At 38.0% G+C, this 17,093-nt stretch overlaps 1 protein-coding gene across 1 annotated transcript in view; it reads left to right on the top strand.

Annotated features, from left to right (window-relative positions):
* The window catches only part of Tanc2 (tetratricopeptide repeat, ankyrin repeat and coiled-coil containing 2), a 306,319-nt gene that overhangs the window by 90,070 nt on the left and 199,156 nt on the right, over nucleotides 1-17,093 (top strand). The gene's annotated exons all lie outside the window — the stretch shown is intronic.

Below are 17,093 nucleotides of genomic sequence, written 5' to 3'. Positions count from 1 at the left end.
GGGCAGATATTTAGTTTAGTTAGGGATTGTGCTGGTTTAGCACTACTAACTATCTGCCTTAAAAAAAAAAACTTATACCTAAATTGTAGGTTTGTTAAAGGTTTTCCTCCAAGAGCTCTGGGCAGTGGGGTAGGTTTCTAGTGTCAGCCATAACTTCCCTCTTGGTGAGCGGGTCTTAACCAGTTAAGAGACCTGTTAGTTATCACCAATGTATGCTTGCTATAACTGCACCCTTAGGGTTACTGTGTCATGCTGGTTGTGGTTCTTAGGTGTCATAGCTGGGTAAGGCTGTTGGTTGCTTCCCTTTCCTGGAAGCTTACATGGTACCTTCTGGAACCATGAAAGGGACTCAGGGAAAGGAACTCAAGGCAACAACAGGATATATGAGAAGAGTTTCAGTGAGGGTCTAGTAATGATGGTGTGCCAGAGGCCCTGAACCAGACCAACAGGTCATTGCAAAAAACATTGTGTGTGGGGGGGGGGGGGCGGCTGGACAAAAGAGTATACTGCATGACACACTGAAGCACCCACAGATGGGGTAGATGTTAAGGTGGGCCAACCCAGGGCCCAGGATGTGGGTCTGGGTGTTTTCTGAGCTGGTTGTTCAGGGCCACTGGTACTACTTCCTCAAGCAAGGGGCATAGCTAGCTCTCCTAGGCCCATGCCAATGGAGTCTTTTCCATGTCCATGGTGAGGGTTGAAGCCATCTCTCTCAAGTGTTGGTGGTGGGCAGCTCTCCTGATGTAGTGTCTAGTGAGAGCCAGGGCCAGCTATACCAGGTACAGTGAGGGGCAGGGCCCACTCAGCACAGCCCTGGGATTTCAACTCACGTAGTTGCTATTAACCTCTGTGGTAACATAAGCCATGGACATCATCACATACCCCAGCAGGGACATGGACCCAGAAATGCCCTCAATAACAGCCTGGACCCTGACATCACCATGGTTCTGGTAGCATCACAGGCCACTTAGATCAGTATGGCCTTGGAGGCAGCAAGGCCATGGATACCAACGTGGTCTCCGCTAGCTGTCCAGACCCTGGGCATCCACTTAGTCCCTGGACATCAATCCAGATCTGGCTACTGCTGGACCATAGACCAGATATGACCCACTGCAGTAGCCTGGGCTTGGATGATACCAAGGCCCCATGTGGCAACACAAGCACCCAGATCATCATGACCCTGGTGGTGACGTGGCCCTCGGATATCAACATAGCCACAGCCTGTGGCCCAGACCCCTGACATCCATAGTCTGTGGCACTTTTCATCTTGAGTCCTTATATGTTTCTGTCTCACTAAATTCCGTTCTCAAGTCATAGTTTGTTTTCATCATTCCCATCAGCCTTATATTTGTGTTTTCTTGGTTGTCATTAGGTGTTTATTATCAAGCTCTTTTTCCTTAATTTTATTGAGCAGTTTCTTGTATCATCTTTAAAGTCTTGAATTCTTTGAAGTTTATGATTTTTGCTTTAAATTCTTTGTACTGGGGTTAGTGTAGGTAATTCACATTGACAAATATTTCTATAGGACTGGTAGGTTTTGGAGAGAAGATACTGACTTGATCCATTATATTTGCAGTGAGATCTGGGCATATGGACTACTTTTGGTAGTTCTAAGTCTGATATGGATAGAGCAGGTTGGGTTAGAAGAGAGAATGTGTAGGTAGGTTGAGTCTAGAAGTTGAAAATGGCTTAAGTGTAATGAAGTCAGGTGGGCAGAAGGGATTGGGCTGGTCTACAGGATGTGCCTCCTGCTCTAACCCTGGAGTGTGTGGGGGGTGTGTCTGGCTGGGTGGAAAAGTTGGATATGGCATAAAAGGGGTGGGTAGGGAGGTTCTGGAAGAAGCCTAGAGGTTGGTTGCAACTTATGTAGTTGTCTTAGTGTTCTATTGCTGTGAAGAGACACCATGACCACAGAACTCTTATAAAGGAAAGTCTTTAATTGGGGCTGGCTCACAGTTTCAGAGGTATAGTCCATTGAAGAAAGACACTTAAAAGAAATCCCACACTAGCTCAGAATTGAGTGAGCCAATTGCCATGAATATATGATACCTAGTTCATGTTTTCCTTTGTATTCAGTCTGAATCCCAGCCCAGGGAACAATGTTGCTCACATTTAGGCTAGATCTTCCCAGATCAGTTAAAACTTCTGGAAACACCTTCATGGGCATACAAGAACTGTGTTTCCATGGTGACTTTAAGTTCATATTGACAATGAAGTTCAGTCATCAAAGCCTCCAACTCTCAATCCTCCTCCTCTACTTGAGTCTTAATCCTGAGGTGGTATGTATACACCACTGTGTATGATAAAATGATTTACCGTAATATTTTTGAGCACTTCAAAAAGAACATATTTTATTTAAAGATGGAAGGTTCTATAAATGTCATTGTGGTCAGATTGGTTGATAATGTTCAATCGTGTCCTCTGTATCTTTGCTGATTTTCTGTTTGCTTGTTCTGTCGGGTATTAAGAATGTTGACATCTCAGTCAGTCAGTATGGATCTCTTCATTTCTCCTTCCTTCATACCCCTGGTGCTTTAGTCATAGAGTTCCCCTCTCTCAGAGCCTTATGTTTTCTTAGATACAGTGGCTTGTGAGACAGGCTTGCTTGGGCAGAACTGGAAAAAAAAGATGTAACAAGAAGCAGTAGATTTCACTCATTTTCTTTTTAAGCCAACTTGCATGAATTGTTTTCTCATTCTACCATGTGAGTCCCCAGGTCCAGAACTCAGGTTTTCAGATTTGACAGCAAGCATCTTAATCCACTGAGCCATTTCACTAGCTGCCCCTCTGTATTTAGTATGATATTTTCTATTCCTCATGAATGGATAACATTCAGAATACCTAATAATTAATATACTAGAAATATCCACCAACCAGAACAGGTGCATGTTCATTTAGAACAAATAAGTAACAGCAGATACCCTGTCATATAATCTGCTCTGTCTGACTGTGAATAGCTTATGCATCCATAGAGGACATGTAAGGGGTCTGGTGCACTATACCAGCATATTTTTGCTTGAGAATCTTTTCTGTCTTGAGGTAACCTGCTGCCTTAGCTTACTCTATCAGACACACCCATGCTCTCTGCTCCAATTTAGGGGCAGAGACCTCTGATGTCTTCTGTTAACCCCATACATGTGGGAGATGGGAGATGAGCCTGACTACTTGTGCTCTACATACATTGTTGATTGTGGATGTTGCTCCTTACATTTCTCCCTCTGTGCTTAACCAGGCCTGATAATACTCTGAACTGCAGTTGTGCTGTTTCTTTGTACACGTGCTCTGGATATGGACTTCAGTTTCCTCCATCTAATTGCATTTACTCTGTTTTCTATGACTTTATTATTATTTTCTGTGGTATATATATGTTTGCCTGTATGTATGTCTGTATACCACGTATGTGCCCAGTTTGTACAGAGGTGAGATGAGGTCATTGGATTCCCTGTAACTGGAATTCAGACAGTTATGAGATGCCATTTGGGTGCTGGAAATCTTATCATACCTAGATGACATTATTTTCCATAAGAAAGTGCTTTGCATCCTTTGATTTTTTTTTTCTTTTTGTTAGTTTTTTTTTTTTTGAGACAGAATCTTCCAATGTAGCTTGACTGACCTGAAACTTGGTATGTGATAGACCAGAGTGGCAATGACTTGCTGTGACCCTCCTGCCTCTGCCTCTTGAGTGCTAGGACTTATAGACATGCACCAAGTGTGCCTTGTAGTGATGAGGTGCGGGCAGGATCCCACACGGCTAGCTTTACACCTGAAATAATTACACAGAAACTGTATTCTTTTAAATACTGCCTGGCCCATTATTTTTAGCCTCTTACTCACATCTTGACTAACCCATATCGAATAATCTGTGTAACACCACTCATGGTGTCTTACCGGGAAAGATGCATCATGTCTGACCTGGTGGCTGGCTTCATCGCATCTCTCTCCCTGAGGAGAGGCATGGTGGTCTGCCCCAGAGAGGCAAGGCATGGCGATTTATCTCACTTAGGAGAGGTGTGGCATCTGACTGAGCCATCTACCTCACTTCCTTCTTCCTGTTCTGTCTACTCCACCCACCTAAGGGCTGGCCAAGGCAGTTTCTTTATTAAAACAGAAGGCCCTCCCACATCAGTGCCTGGCTATGTGCTGTTGGTAATACGTATTTAGGACTTTTGATTGTGATATTTAAATTGTGAATTTGTTATTTGTTGTATTTGGAAGATCTGAACTTACATGATACGTCCTCTTGAAACATCTTTGTGTGTAGTCCTCTTGTAATTCTGGAATTCATTCTTGCTGATTTTTTTCACTGTAACACTTTTATTTTCAGAAAATTAAACTTGAAATTTGCTCTCTTGCCAATAATTCTTTATGATCTTGGGGGTGTATTAGAATGTGTGTGGGTAGTTATTAGCCATATTTGTATTTCAAATGTTAATAGCTCAAAAAGACTTTTAACCAAGCTGTTGTTCTTTCATTCACCTAAAATATCATCATTATTTTATATGTTTCTCAGAGCTCATGCTGACATATTCAAGGGTATATAGATATATATGTACATTAATAAATTAGTTTGAATATTTTAAATACTGAGGTATAATTTTTCCTGTTCTCTCTTAAGTAGAATAGTATGGTTATTCTTACAGAATGTCCTGAAATTGTTACTTAAAATTGATATATTCATGTAATTTAAGTAGTCAATAATGTATTCTACCTCTTCATCATCTGTGTTTAAATTTATTTGTAATAATTTATAATCTTTTAAAGTTATTGTAATATGCAGTTTCAAGTTCATTTTCTATCAAAACATACTAGACTACTTAGGCATTATGATATGCTGTTTGTCTAAACAGCAATAGAAACCTTGTAGAAGTCACTTCATACTTATCCATATTTATGGAAGAAAAGGAACTAAGAAGGCAACTAAGAAGATTGAAAATTGTATTGAATGTATAGAAGTATTTTGATCTAAAGTATTATCTTAAGTTTTTCTGATAAAAGATAATAACAAAAACCTGGGGAAAACCCTTTATAAATCTTAATGGAAAGCTATGTTGGATGGCAAAGGATGAGGAAGGAACCTATTAGTAAAGCCTAAAGTAATATTATTATAGAATCTATATGTATTTTATTTCATTGGAGGAGCAAATTGTATTTAATGTTTTATTCACAGTAAAAGATTAAAGAGCTGTTTCCCACAAGGGGGCAGAATAAGACAACTTGAAAACTTAATACTATAAGATTTATATATGATAGATAAATAATCAGAAGTTACTTAAAATACATAGAATTATTGGGAAGGGGAAATTACCAAGAGCCAGAAAGGAAAGGTATGTAAACTAGGTATCAAGAATGTGATGATTTGCTTCATCAACAAAAATTAAAAATATCAGTTGTAATATTTGCCACATAATAAGTTTTAAAAAGTAAAAATCATTCCTCAAGACTTGTCTGTCTTTCATACAGGGCTCTTATGAGGGAAGTGAATGATTGAGCTATAAGAGTTAATCACCTTTTGTGGTTCTGTCCTTGGTGTTGGATGACACTTTGTACCTTGCCTTCTATAGACTGAATTTTGGTTTGTATATAGAACTAAGTTTCAGGGTGCAATATGTAATCTTTGGCAATGTGTAGCATCTGAAATGTGACTGGTAGAAAGAATGGTGTGCTCTAAATGTTCAGTGCGTGCTGAATTTTAAGTATATCTTTTAGTCATATCAGAAATATTTACCTCTACTTATTGGAGCATTATTAATAATAGTTGCCTTAAAATCTGTTTTATAATTCCAGCATCTGTACCATCTTAGAGTTTGCATCTAAGTCTTTTCCCTTTCAAGTTGAGATTTTTTCTGTATCTTCATATACCTGGTTATACAGGATTGTATCCTATACATTTTTATACCATTTGCGTTTTACTTAAATTCCAAAAAGAATATTGATTTTTTATGTTGATGTCTCAAATCAACCAGATTATGTTCACCACATATTCATAATTTTCATTTTGAGGCCTTTGTTTAATTTAAAAATTGACAAAGTTATTTAGGTAAATTCCACAAGTAACCCACTGCATTTGGAGACCGGAGTAGTGGACCAAACTTGAGGCCAAAATAAGCTTGTTCCTCTATTATGTTGAATATCTCAGATACTTTTGTACAATTAACGGAAAATTTATTAATACAGCCCCTTTTCATACTCCTGAGGCCAGAGTTTTTTTTAAAAAAAATAATCTTTTTTAGAGTTTTCATATTTTTTGGTAAAAAGTTTGAGAGATTTTTGTCCATTAAGAAATTAGTTCATTTGGTTTAAGTCTTACCCTGTGGGCTGCAACCCTTATGGAGGTCGAATGACATTTTCACAGGAATTGCCTAAGACAATTGGAGAAAACCAATATTTACATTATAATTCCTAACAGTACCAAATTACAGTTAGGAAATAGCAGCGAAATGATTTTATGGTTGGGAATGACCACAACAGGAGGAACTGTATTAAAGGGTTGCAGCATTAGGAAAGTTGAGAACCACTGGGATAAGTTTTTATCTCCGTGGTTTGTTGTTGTTGTTGTGTGTTTCTGAAATATAGTTATGTTGTGTTCTGGTGTATAGGAAAGAAAACAGTATTTCTTCTCTGATTCATATTTAGTCTTTGGATGATCTTATGCACTTTCATTGGAAACTTATATACTCAGTTTTGTTTGTTTTTTGGTCTGGTTGCTTGCTTTTCCATTTTCTTTTCTTCTCATGAGGTAGAACAGGATACTTAGATAGGGCTGCAGTGGAGTGTTTTCCTTCTGCTATGTTATTATACATGCTACCTACCAGTAGAGAAAAATGATCGCTGTCTTACCTGGTTGTGAACCTGGTAACAACTGTCCTGGCAGGACATGCCTGCTGATTTAGTAGTGGCACAGATGTGATTGAAATAGCCAACTACTTTCTGATTGACTAAAGCCTGCCCTACAAGGCTGAACTCTTGCTTGGTACAAAACAATGTTTGTGAGACATGATAACACCACTGCATATGTTTGTTTGTTTGCATTGCTATTTGAAATAGACCATTCCACACTGTCTTGCTTTTAGAATTTCTGGTGAGAGAGCTGATAAATTCTGATGTGTTTGCCTTTGTAAGCAATATGGAGTTACTTTCTTGTAGCTTTTAGTATTTTCTCTTTGTTTTCACCTGCTAGCATTTTAACTATTATGTGACTGTTTTAGTTAGGATTTCTATTGCTGTGACAAGACACCATGACCAGAGCAAAAGGAAAACATTTAATTGGATGACTTTAATTGACATTTAATTTAACATTTAATTGAGTTCAAAGGTTCAGTCCATTATCAGCATGGTGGAACATGGCAGTGTGTAGGCAGACATGATGCTGGAGAGGTAGATGAGATTCCTACATCTTGTGCAGGCAGCAGGAAGTGGTGTGAGACACTGGGCAGTATCTTGAGCATATACGAGACCTTAAAGCCTACTTCTACAGTGACAACGCTTCCTCCAATAAGACCATACTTACTCCACAAGGCCACATCTCCTAATAGTGCCACTCCCTTTGGTGGTCTTTTTTTTCTTTTTTCTTTTTTCAAATCACCACAGTGACACAGAGATGTTCTTTTCTGGTCTTGTCTGTTTGGGTCATTAAATGTCTTCAGTACTAGACATTTTGCATTGATATTCATTCTATTAGTAACAGTATTAGGTATTGTATTACTTTTGTAGAACTGTGACCCATTTTCAGACAGAATCATTTTAAGCCATGGAGAATTTATTTTGACTCATATTTTAGAGAAATGAGTCACAGAATAGTTGGCTCCATTTTTCTGGTTGTATTTTAGAACAGAACATTGTGGCAGTGGTAAGCTGTGGCAAAGGAGAGTTAATCAACTCATGACAGACAGGAGGAAGGAGAGGGGGGGAGAGAGGGGGAGAGGGATGGAGAGGGAGGGAGGAGGAAAGGAAAGGGACCTGGTTACCTACCTACTTCATATGGTCTCTAGCTCTTGAAATTTCCAGAATATTCATCAAATAGAGAGCTATCAGGATTTTAACACGAGCTGGTGGTAAACATTTCATATCTAAGCTATAATACATGCTTGTATGAAAACTTAAGGATTTAAAAGTTACCAAAGGTTAAAAAAAGTATTAACAAATAATAACAGTATAAACCAAGGGAAAAGGGAAGGAAAAGGGAGAGAAAAGGCAAAACAGGAAAAAGAATATGGGGTAGAAGAATGAGAGATAATAATGATAGGAAACAAAATATTAGCACAAGTAGTGAACAAAACAAAAAATCCAAATAAAGCCCAAACAAATAAAATAGATGACTATTAAGTGGATAATGGAGACACTTTGCTGCCCTCTCCCCGGGAAGGTAAACTATAGGATAGTGAGTTACTTTTTTCTGAACAGGTTAGACCAGAAACGACAATTTGCAGACAGATCCTCACCACACATTTCCTGTTGGAGCTTGCTGGTTGTTAAGACCTCTGGTAGGTTGTCAGTTGTTCTGCATATGCAAGCTCAGCAACACAACTGGTCTACCTGATTGAACGCTCTCTTGTCCCAGAGACTTTTTGCCAGTATGATACCTGGATGTGGAAAATAATAATAAGTTGCATTTAAACCAAATTAGAGTGTAGAAAAGAGTCAAACCGGGCAGTATGTTCTTCCTGTCACCACCCCATCTTCTATGCTTAGACAAAAGTGGAGCACCAAGTGATCCTATGTGCTCTGACTTTGCCTGTCTGTTCTAACCTCCATGTGTATTCACACCCTCCTTGGTCTCACTCTTCTTTGCAGAGCTCAATCCACAGTTCCCTAATAGAAAAACCCTCTGTTTCTCTGTGTAGCATGCCATGTTTTCTCTTGGCCCTTCAGTGACTAGGCCCACCATTAGTGACACATTTTTGGGGTGCTGAACATGAGAAGTGGTGACTAGTCAACTTCTGTAGAGCTCAGAACGTACCAGAGGATCTATAGTCAAACTGCAGATTCCTAAGAATAAGGAAGCTTGTTTTCTGCTGCATTTTGAGGCTGGTTATTTAATGGAAGCTATTATGTAATCAAATTCTGTTAATATTCACCAACATTTTAATTGAAACATACATTTTTAGATTTTGTTTGTAGCATCAATGAGTTAAAGCATAATTTTATAGGACAAAGAAGATAAAAAGAAAATGTTTCTAAGCAGAGAAATGAACTAGGACAGCCAAACTGGACTAATTGCACTATGATTCCTTAAGGAGGATTATCAGATCCTAAAATTATCAGCTCATTTTTAACAGCGGAACATTGTAATTGAAAACTGGTACTTCAGTAAATGAAATGCAGAATTTTGAGTATATTCCTTAATAAAAAAAAATCTGTTGCTGATTTTGATCACCAAAAGACTCTTTAATTTGTAAATTACTATGATGGAATACCTCTTTTTTACTAATCTGAAAATAATGTAATAATCAATTGTAGATAAATCAATTTCAGATATGTTCATGAAATCCTAATGATTAGAAACCTAATGTTAGAAAACCAGACTTGAGTAAATAGGTCTAGGAGATACAATATCCATCTGCTCAAGCATTGGGGAGGGAAAATAGAACACACTAAACAGTGATCAGAGACTAAGAATAAAGCTTCAGTATCCTAGTAAAATTTCTAAAATCCAAGGAGAAGGAATAGATCCTATATTTTTGCTCCTGAAGATTGATGGCACATTAATAATGGTCAGGACTAAGGAGGGTGGACAGAACATGGCATTTTGAAATATATTTTGGATTGGTAATCTGCAAAACTGTTAGTCATGTGTTGGAAAGAGTTGGTAAGAGAAGAAATTAGCAATGATTTCCATGCTTCTGGATTGAAAAAATAACGTGGTTAAAGGTAAATACCTGTGTCATTCTTCATCTTACTACAATTCCATGACATGAAACTCACCACTTCCAAGTATATGTACTATTCAGTGGCTCTCCACATATGCACCGTGCTACACAAACATCACTGTCCTTCATCTGTCACTGCAAAAGAAAGCACCAGGCCTGTTGAGCAGCGGTCCCCTCCCTCTTCCTGGGATGCTCTGGAAACTGCTGTCTACTTGTCTTTCGGGATTCATCTCTCCAGAGCATCTCATATAAGCAGAATCATATAGTGTGTGGCTGTTTGTGACTTTCTTGCACTGAACATTGTGCTTTCAAGGTTTTTTTTAACTGCTTAGTATTTGTTAGGCCATCATCCCTTTGATAGCCAAATAATACTTCATTTATGTAAAATACTATATCACATTTTGCTTATCTGTTTAGTTTATGATGCATTTGTGTTGTTTCTACTTTTGGATATTATGAGTAATGCTTCTGCAAACATTCGTGTCAAAGTTTGGGTAATAAACATGTTTTCAGTGTGTTTGGTTATATACATGAAAGAAAGAATAGAGTTTTATGGTGATTCTGTGTTTAACTTTTGGATGAGCCGTCTATTTTACAAAGTACACCATTTTTCACTCCTACCATTAGTATGGTGGTCCAATTTCTCTATATGTCTACCAATTATTTTTGATTATTTAGATTGATAATCTGCAAAACATAGTTATGTATGGCAAAAGGTTGGTAAGAGAATAAATTTGTAATGATTTCTATACTTCTGGGCTGAAAAATATGTGGTTAGAGGTAAATACCTGTGTCATTCTTCATTGGACTACAGTTCACATATTTTAACACAAACATACAATTCACATGATGTAACATATATACAGTTCACATTCTATAACATATGCATGCAGTTCACATCCTATAACACACATACAATTCACATTCTTTAACATATACATACAATTCACATACCGTACGTAACACACACATACAAGTCATACACCATAAACATACACACCCATATCAAGATGAACTTGCAGGAATGAGTTTTCTCTTTCCACAATATAGGTTCTGGAAATTGATCTCAGATCATCAGGGTTTGCAGCAAGCATTCTCATTTACTGAGCCATCACTCTGGCCCATTTTTTAAAGTATTTGTTTATTTATTTTTTTTGTTCTTAAAAGTGAATCTAATTGACCATAAAGAAGGGTCTCATTTGTCTTTGCTTGACTTTTATAGAAAGCTTCAGTATCTTTTCACATACAGAGGTGATTTAGGTGTGTCTTCTATCTATCTGATGATTTCATTGGTTAATTAATAAAGAAACTGCTTGGCCTGATAGGTTAGAACATAGGTGGGTGGAGTAGACAGAACAGGATGCTGGGAGTCAGGCAGATGCCTTGGGCAATTGCCCTGCCTCTCCTCTCTAGGACAGTCGCCATGAAGCGAGCCACCAGGTCAGACATGCTTAATCTTTCCCGGTAAGGTACCACTTCGTGGTGCTACACAGATTATTAGAAATGGGTTAATCAAGATGTGAGAATTAGACAATAAGAGGCTGGAACTAATGGGCCACGCAGTGTTTAAATGAATATAATTTGTGTGTTGTTATTTCGGGGCATAAGCTAGCCAGGCGGCCGGGAGCCAGGTGGCAGGAACACAGCCCGCAGCTCTCACTACACAGAGGGACCACTTGTAAGTCCTTTGTAAAAGTTGTTTGCTCAGTTTTTAATTGGTGTGTGTGTTGTTGTTGAATTATAAGAGTTCTTTGTATATCCTAGACCTTAGACTCATCAAAAATATTTGCAAATATTTTCCCATTCTGAGAATTGTATTTTCATCCTTTTAAGAGCATTCTTTGATAACCAAAATGGTTTTTTGTTGATCATACTTTTGGTATCATTTATTCAAGCACACATTTCCATTATAGTAAAATTATTCTTTATCAAAAATATTTTGAGCCAGGCATGGTAGCACACATCTTTAATCCCAGCACTCACGAGGCAGTGGCATGTGAAACTCCGTGAGTTTGAGGCCAGCCTGGTGTACAGAGTGAGTGCCAGGGCAGCCAAGGCTACACAGAAAAACCTATCTCAAAAAAACAAAAATAGATAGATAGAATAGAATAATTATTTAAAAAATATTTTGTGCGTGTATATGTGTAAGCACATACATACATGCCCACAGTATGTATTTGGTGGTCAGAGGATAACTTGCAGGAGCTGGTTCTGTTCTTCCTGTGTGGTTCCTGGGGATTGAGCACAGGTGGTCAGGCTTAGAGGCAAGTGCCTGTGCTTACTTGCCACAGTGTCATCATCTTCACTTCTGTTCTTGTGACTCTAGTCGTCATTCTAACTTTTTCCAACACATCGTTCAGCTTTCTAGTTCTCTTTTATGTAAATTGGCTTTCAAATTCATCTAAATTTAAATTTCATCTTTTAACACAAATTCTAAACTTTTAGTTTCTTAACATACTAAACATACTCCTTTAAATGCTATAATATTTTGGTCAACACATTGTATCTTTTGTCAGGTTTTTGATTCATTTGGCTTTCTCCCCTTGTTCTCATCTCTCTCTCTCTCTCTCTCTCTCTCTCTCTCTCTCTCTCTCTCTCTCTCTCTCTCTCTCTCTCTCTCTCTCTCTCTCCCTCTCTCCCTCTCTCCCTCTCTCTCTCCCTCCCTCCCTCCCTCCCACCTCTCTGTCTCTCTCTCTGTCTCTCTCTCTGTCTCTCTCTCTCACACACACACACATATTTATTTGTTTATTCAGTACTAAATATCAAACCTAGGTCCATAAACATGTGAAACAAGCACTCTGCCCATGACTTATAGTCCCAACTTACATCATTTTTCTGATTAATCCTGTTCAATATATATATGTTACTGTTAATTGATGGCCAGATATTATTTATGCAAATTTGCATAAATAATTTGAGACTTATCATGATATCTTCTCTAAGATGTGTTTGTTTTTGCAGTCCTGGCAGTGCACTATTGTCTTTAATTTTATGGGAGATATCCTTGTAAGAGCCAGTCTCTCTTTTTCTTTTTCCCTTTCTCTCCTTTCTTCCTTACCTGTTTCCTTCCCTCCTTCCATCCATCCCTCCCTTCCTCCCTCCCAGAAAATATACAAATGAATTTGTGTGTGTGTATGTGTGTGTGTGTGTGTGTTAAATGAGTCTTTCTCTGTGTCACCAGCCACTCCTAAATTATGACATGGAGACTTCTTATTAATTATGAAAGTTTGGCCTATGGCTTAGATGAAAAGTCTTAGGTTATTAAAATAAACTAAATGCCTTATTCTATAGGTCTCTGTAGTGTTTGAAGACCACCCGTCTGTCTAAAATATATCTCTGTTTAACCTTGAAAGCATAATATGACTACAAGTTGGATTATTATTGATAACTAACTACTAACCTGATTTTTATAATTATACATTATGTTTTTAAATGAGCTGCGTAGATACAATACCAAAAAAAGAATGGAAACATATATACAACATAACAAGAATACCCTTAAATTTGTATCAGTATACAAAATATTTTAAACAAGAGTAGAAACATAGATTTTCTAACAAAATAACCTTAAATGTTGTCAATATAAAAAATCCATACCAATGTAAAATATTTGAGATTAATAGTTGCTTTTTTTAGTTTAAAGTAGATTCAAGAATCTACTCTTTTGTTCTATCATTCCTATTCCTCCCCCGTTTTCTTTTCAGAAAGAGATCCTTGAGTCTAACTTCCCTTTCTTAGTTTCTTCCCTTAACATGACCAATAACAGCTTGTAACCAACTCTCCTAAATGCTGACATCCATTGAATGACGAAGAACCGCCCACCCCACCTCTTGGGAATGTGGGCGTTGTGTGCTTAAAATACTTCCTGCTATCTGGGGGCAATGACATCTTTATGGTATCCTGAGAAAATTGAGAAAATGGTCAAGTCCTGGGAGAGCTAGCTGTATTATTTGTTGTCCCATCTCAGCTAGCAGCTTTAAAGTTGTTTTGTATGCATAATTTTGTGGAAACTGCAACAGACATTCTGAGAGGCTGGATCACCTGGGCTACTTGTATTTATTGGTGTCTGGTCCTTTTTTTCTGAAAACACATAAACTTTTAAAGGTATATATGTTAATATATCTGTATTAGCACAAGTATGGAATATGTGGTGTACACAGTTCAGCTAAGGATGTTTTTCTGTTCTATGTTTGAGCAAGTAAAAGGCATCTATCAACTTGATATGTCGATTTGGACTGCATAGCCAAACTGTAATATAAGTCTCTATCCATGTCATATGAAAGGATGGCATGTAATAAATCATGAGGACTCTACAGCCAACAAGATTTTTCATGTTTTATCCAGTCTCAGTGCTGTTCCCATGTTGAGGGATCAGCATATATGTCACCTGTCCTGTAGTCTTTCTTGGCTTTTCCCTTTCGGGCTGTAGCCAAGATCCTTAGGTCTTCCCCGATCAAATCTGATCTCCATTTATTTTGAAGGAATCCATAGCATTTCATTTCCTGTGGAAACAAAAGCACGACCTCTTCCCCAATGCAACCCATTTCTTGACTCCATTCTGATGCCAAGTATTGACTGAAGTTTCTGTCCCACCCGGTCCTTCAGTTGTTCAGTCCCAAAGAAAACACACAGAGGTCTACATTAATTATAAACTGGTTGGCCTATTAGCTCAGGCTTCTTATCAACTCTTACAATTTATATTAGCCCATAATTCTTGTCTGTGTTAGCCATGTGGCTTGGTATCATTTTTGGTGAGGCAGTCACATCTTGCATAGCTCTGTGTCTGGCTTCCTCTGTGTCTGAGTGACAACTGCAGACTGAAACTTCCTTCATCTCATAATTTCTGCCTCTACTTCCTGCCTGGTTGCCCCACCTATACTTCCTGCCTGACTACTGGCCAATCAACATTTTATTAAAAATAATACAATTGACAGGATAAAAAACAATTGTCCCACAGAAACCTCAGTCAACAAATGGTGCCCAGTATGGGGCAACTACATCCACATAAAGCCTGAGAGAGCTTGGGAAGTAATTCTAGACAGAAAAGAATTTAAGCATGGCTTGTTGATAGTATTTTCTCAGGTGGGCTCTGCTTGCTAGAGACAAGTGCTCTCATTTAAGAGAGGCTTCCTGACTCAGCTTAGCTCCAAAACCTTACAACTCTTTTAAGAGGTCCTGCCACGAAACAGTTATATAATGTTGATAAAAAGCTGACAATATACTTTTTGGTGGTGGCAGGGACCTTGAAAGGCCATAGAGTTGTGGCTTTTAAACATGATTCTGGCCAGTACCTCTGCTATGAGGCTAGTCTTTCGGAAAGCTAAGGAATGGGGTGGATCTACCTGTCAAAGCCAGGGCTTTAATCCTAGCCATATTGCTTAGCAAATTAAAGACTCATGTGGTCAAAAAGAGAGATATAGTAAAGATAGTTTCAGACAAAAGAAACCTTTAAACAGTTTACAGTGTGTTTAAAAATATATGTAAAAAAGAAAAAAATAAAGTCCTTAAAATAAGAAAGAAAGAGAATGGTTGGGTGGCACACGCCTTTAATCACAACACCTGGGAAGCAGAGACAGATGGATCTCTGTAAAATCAAAGTACGGTGGCACGCACCTTTAATCCCAACACTTGGGAGGCGGAGGCACACAGATCTCAGTGAGTTCAAGAACAGCCTGGTCTACAGAGTGAATTCCAGAACAGCTAAAGATACACAGAGGAAACCCTGTCTCAAAAAGCCAAAAAGTAAAAATAAAAATAAAAAATAGGTTAAAATAAAGTCATGTAAATATAAAAAATAGAGAGTCTGGATACTGTATGTTATTGTGTTGTCTTTAAATTGTTTGATAAGTGAGGAAGGAGAAGAAGCTGCTAAAAGACATTTGATTATAAATATTGCTGGATTAATCCAATATATGTGTTTTAAAAATTCTTTGATTTTAAAATTTAAGTCAAAAGATATGTTATTTGGAGAAGACGTTTTACTTTTATTTCCACAGGAAATGAGGGACTGTGCATTCATTCTGCATTAAGAAAAATCAGGTTTGACCAAGGAAACCCCCCTGAAAAATCTCCAATAGAAGGAATGGCCCAGATGTCTGAGTTATACATACAAAACAGTTCAAAGACTGCTGCCTGAGATGATCAAGCCTCTCAGGATACTCTAGTCAGGACTTGACCATAATTTTAAATTTTCTTTGGGTTCCCATAAGATTATCAGCACCCTCAATCAGTAGGAAGTAGACTGTAAAACTACACCTACATTCCCGAAAAATGGACTATAGATATTTTCCTTTGTTTAGAATATTGGTTACAAGTTATTATAGATAATGATCAGGAGAAAAACTAAACAAAGGATATTAGATTCAGAGTTCTTGTTTTAAAATAAAAAGGGAGGGATGTACTGTGGGACAGTGGTCTTTTATCCTGTCAATTGTATTATTTTTAATAAAATGCTGATTAGCCAGTAGCCAGGCAGGAAGTATAGGTGGGGCGTCCAGGCAGGAAGTAGAGGTAAGAACTATGAGAAGAGGGAAGTTTCAGTCTGCAGTAGTCACCCAGACACAGAGGAAGCCAGACACAGAGCAAGCAAGGTGTGACTGCCTCACCGAAAAAGGTACCAAGCCACATGGCTAACACAGACAAGAATTATGGGCAAATATAAGTTATAAGAGTTGATAAGAAGCCTGAGCTAATAGGCTAATCAGTTTATAATTAATGTAGACCTCTGTGTGTTTTCTTTGGGACTGAACAACTGAAGCCCCCAGTGGGACAGAAGCTTCAGTCGACAGCCAGGATGTCCCTGAAGTATAAAGGCTCGTTTAATTCAGCAGTTCCTTCCATAATCCATTGTCTCTCAGCAGCTACCATTCTCTGTTAATTAGAATTCCAAAAATTCAAAATTAACCAAGCACCATATAAGATCCAAACTCCCTGTGTTTAATATTTCCCCTCCTTACATGGCTTACCTTTTTATAGTATTTTACTCTTTTTAAAGACTTTATTATTTTTTAATTATTTGTTTGTTTTTTATGACTGTCTATACTCATTTTTTTTACTGTATCTGTTTAAAGGTTTTCTTGGTCCCTTGGTCTAGATTGCTTTATTCAATGCCTGCAGCCTTTTTTGACTACATGAGCCAAGCCTTTAAACCTTCTGCACTACTCTGCACATGGCGCTGGCTGGATCAAGCCTGCAGGCAACGGCCAGGAGCTGTATCTCTGAGAAAAT

Source organism: Arvicola amphibius, chromosome 4, assembly GCF_903992535.2.
Source record: "Arvicola amphibius chromosome 4, mArvAmp1.2, whole genome shotgun sequence".
In the NCBI taxonomy this organism is placed as follows: Eukaryota; Metazoa; Chordata; class Mammalia; order Rodentia; family Cricetidae; genus Arvicola; species Arvicola amphibius.
Note: the sequence above shows the minus strand (reverse complement) of the source record. Positions and strands in the feature narration are given on the sequence as shown.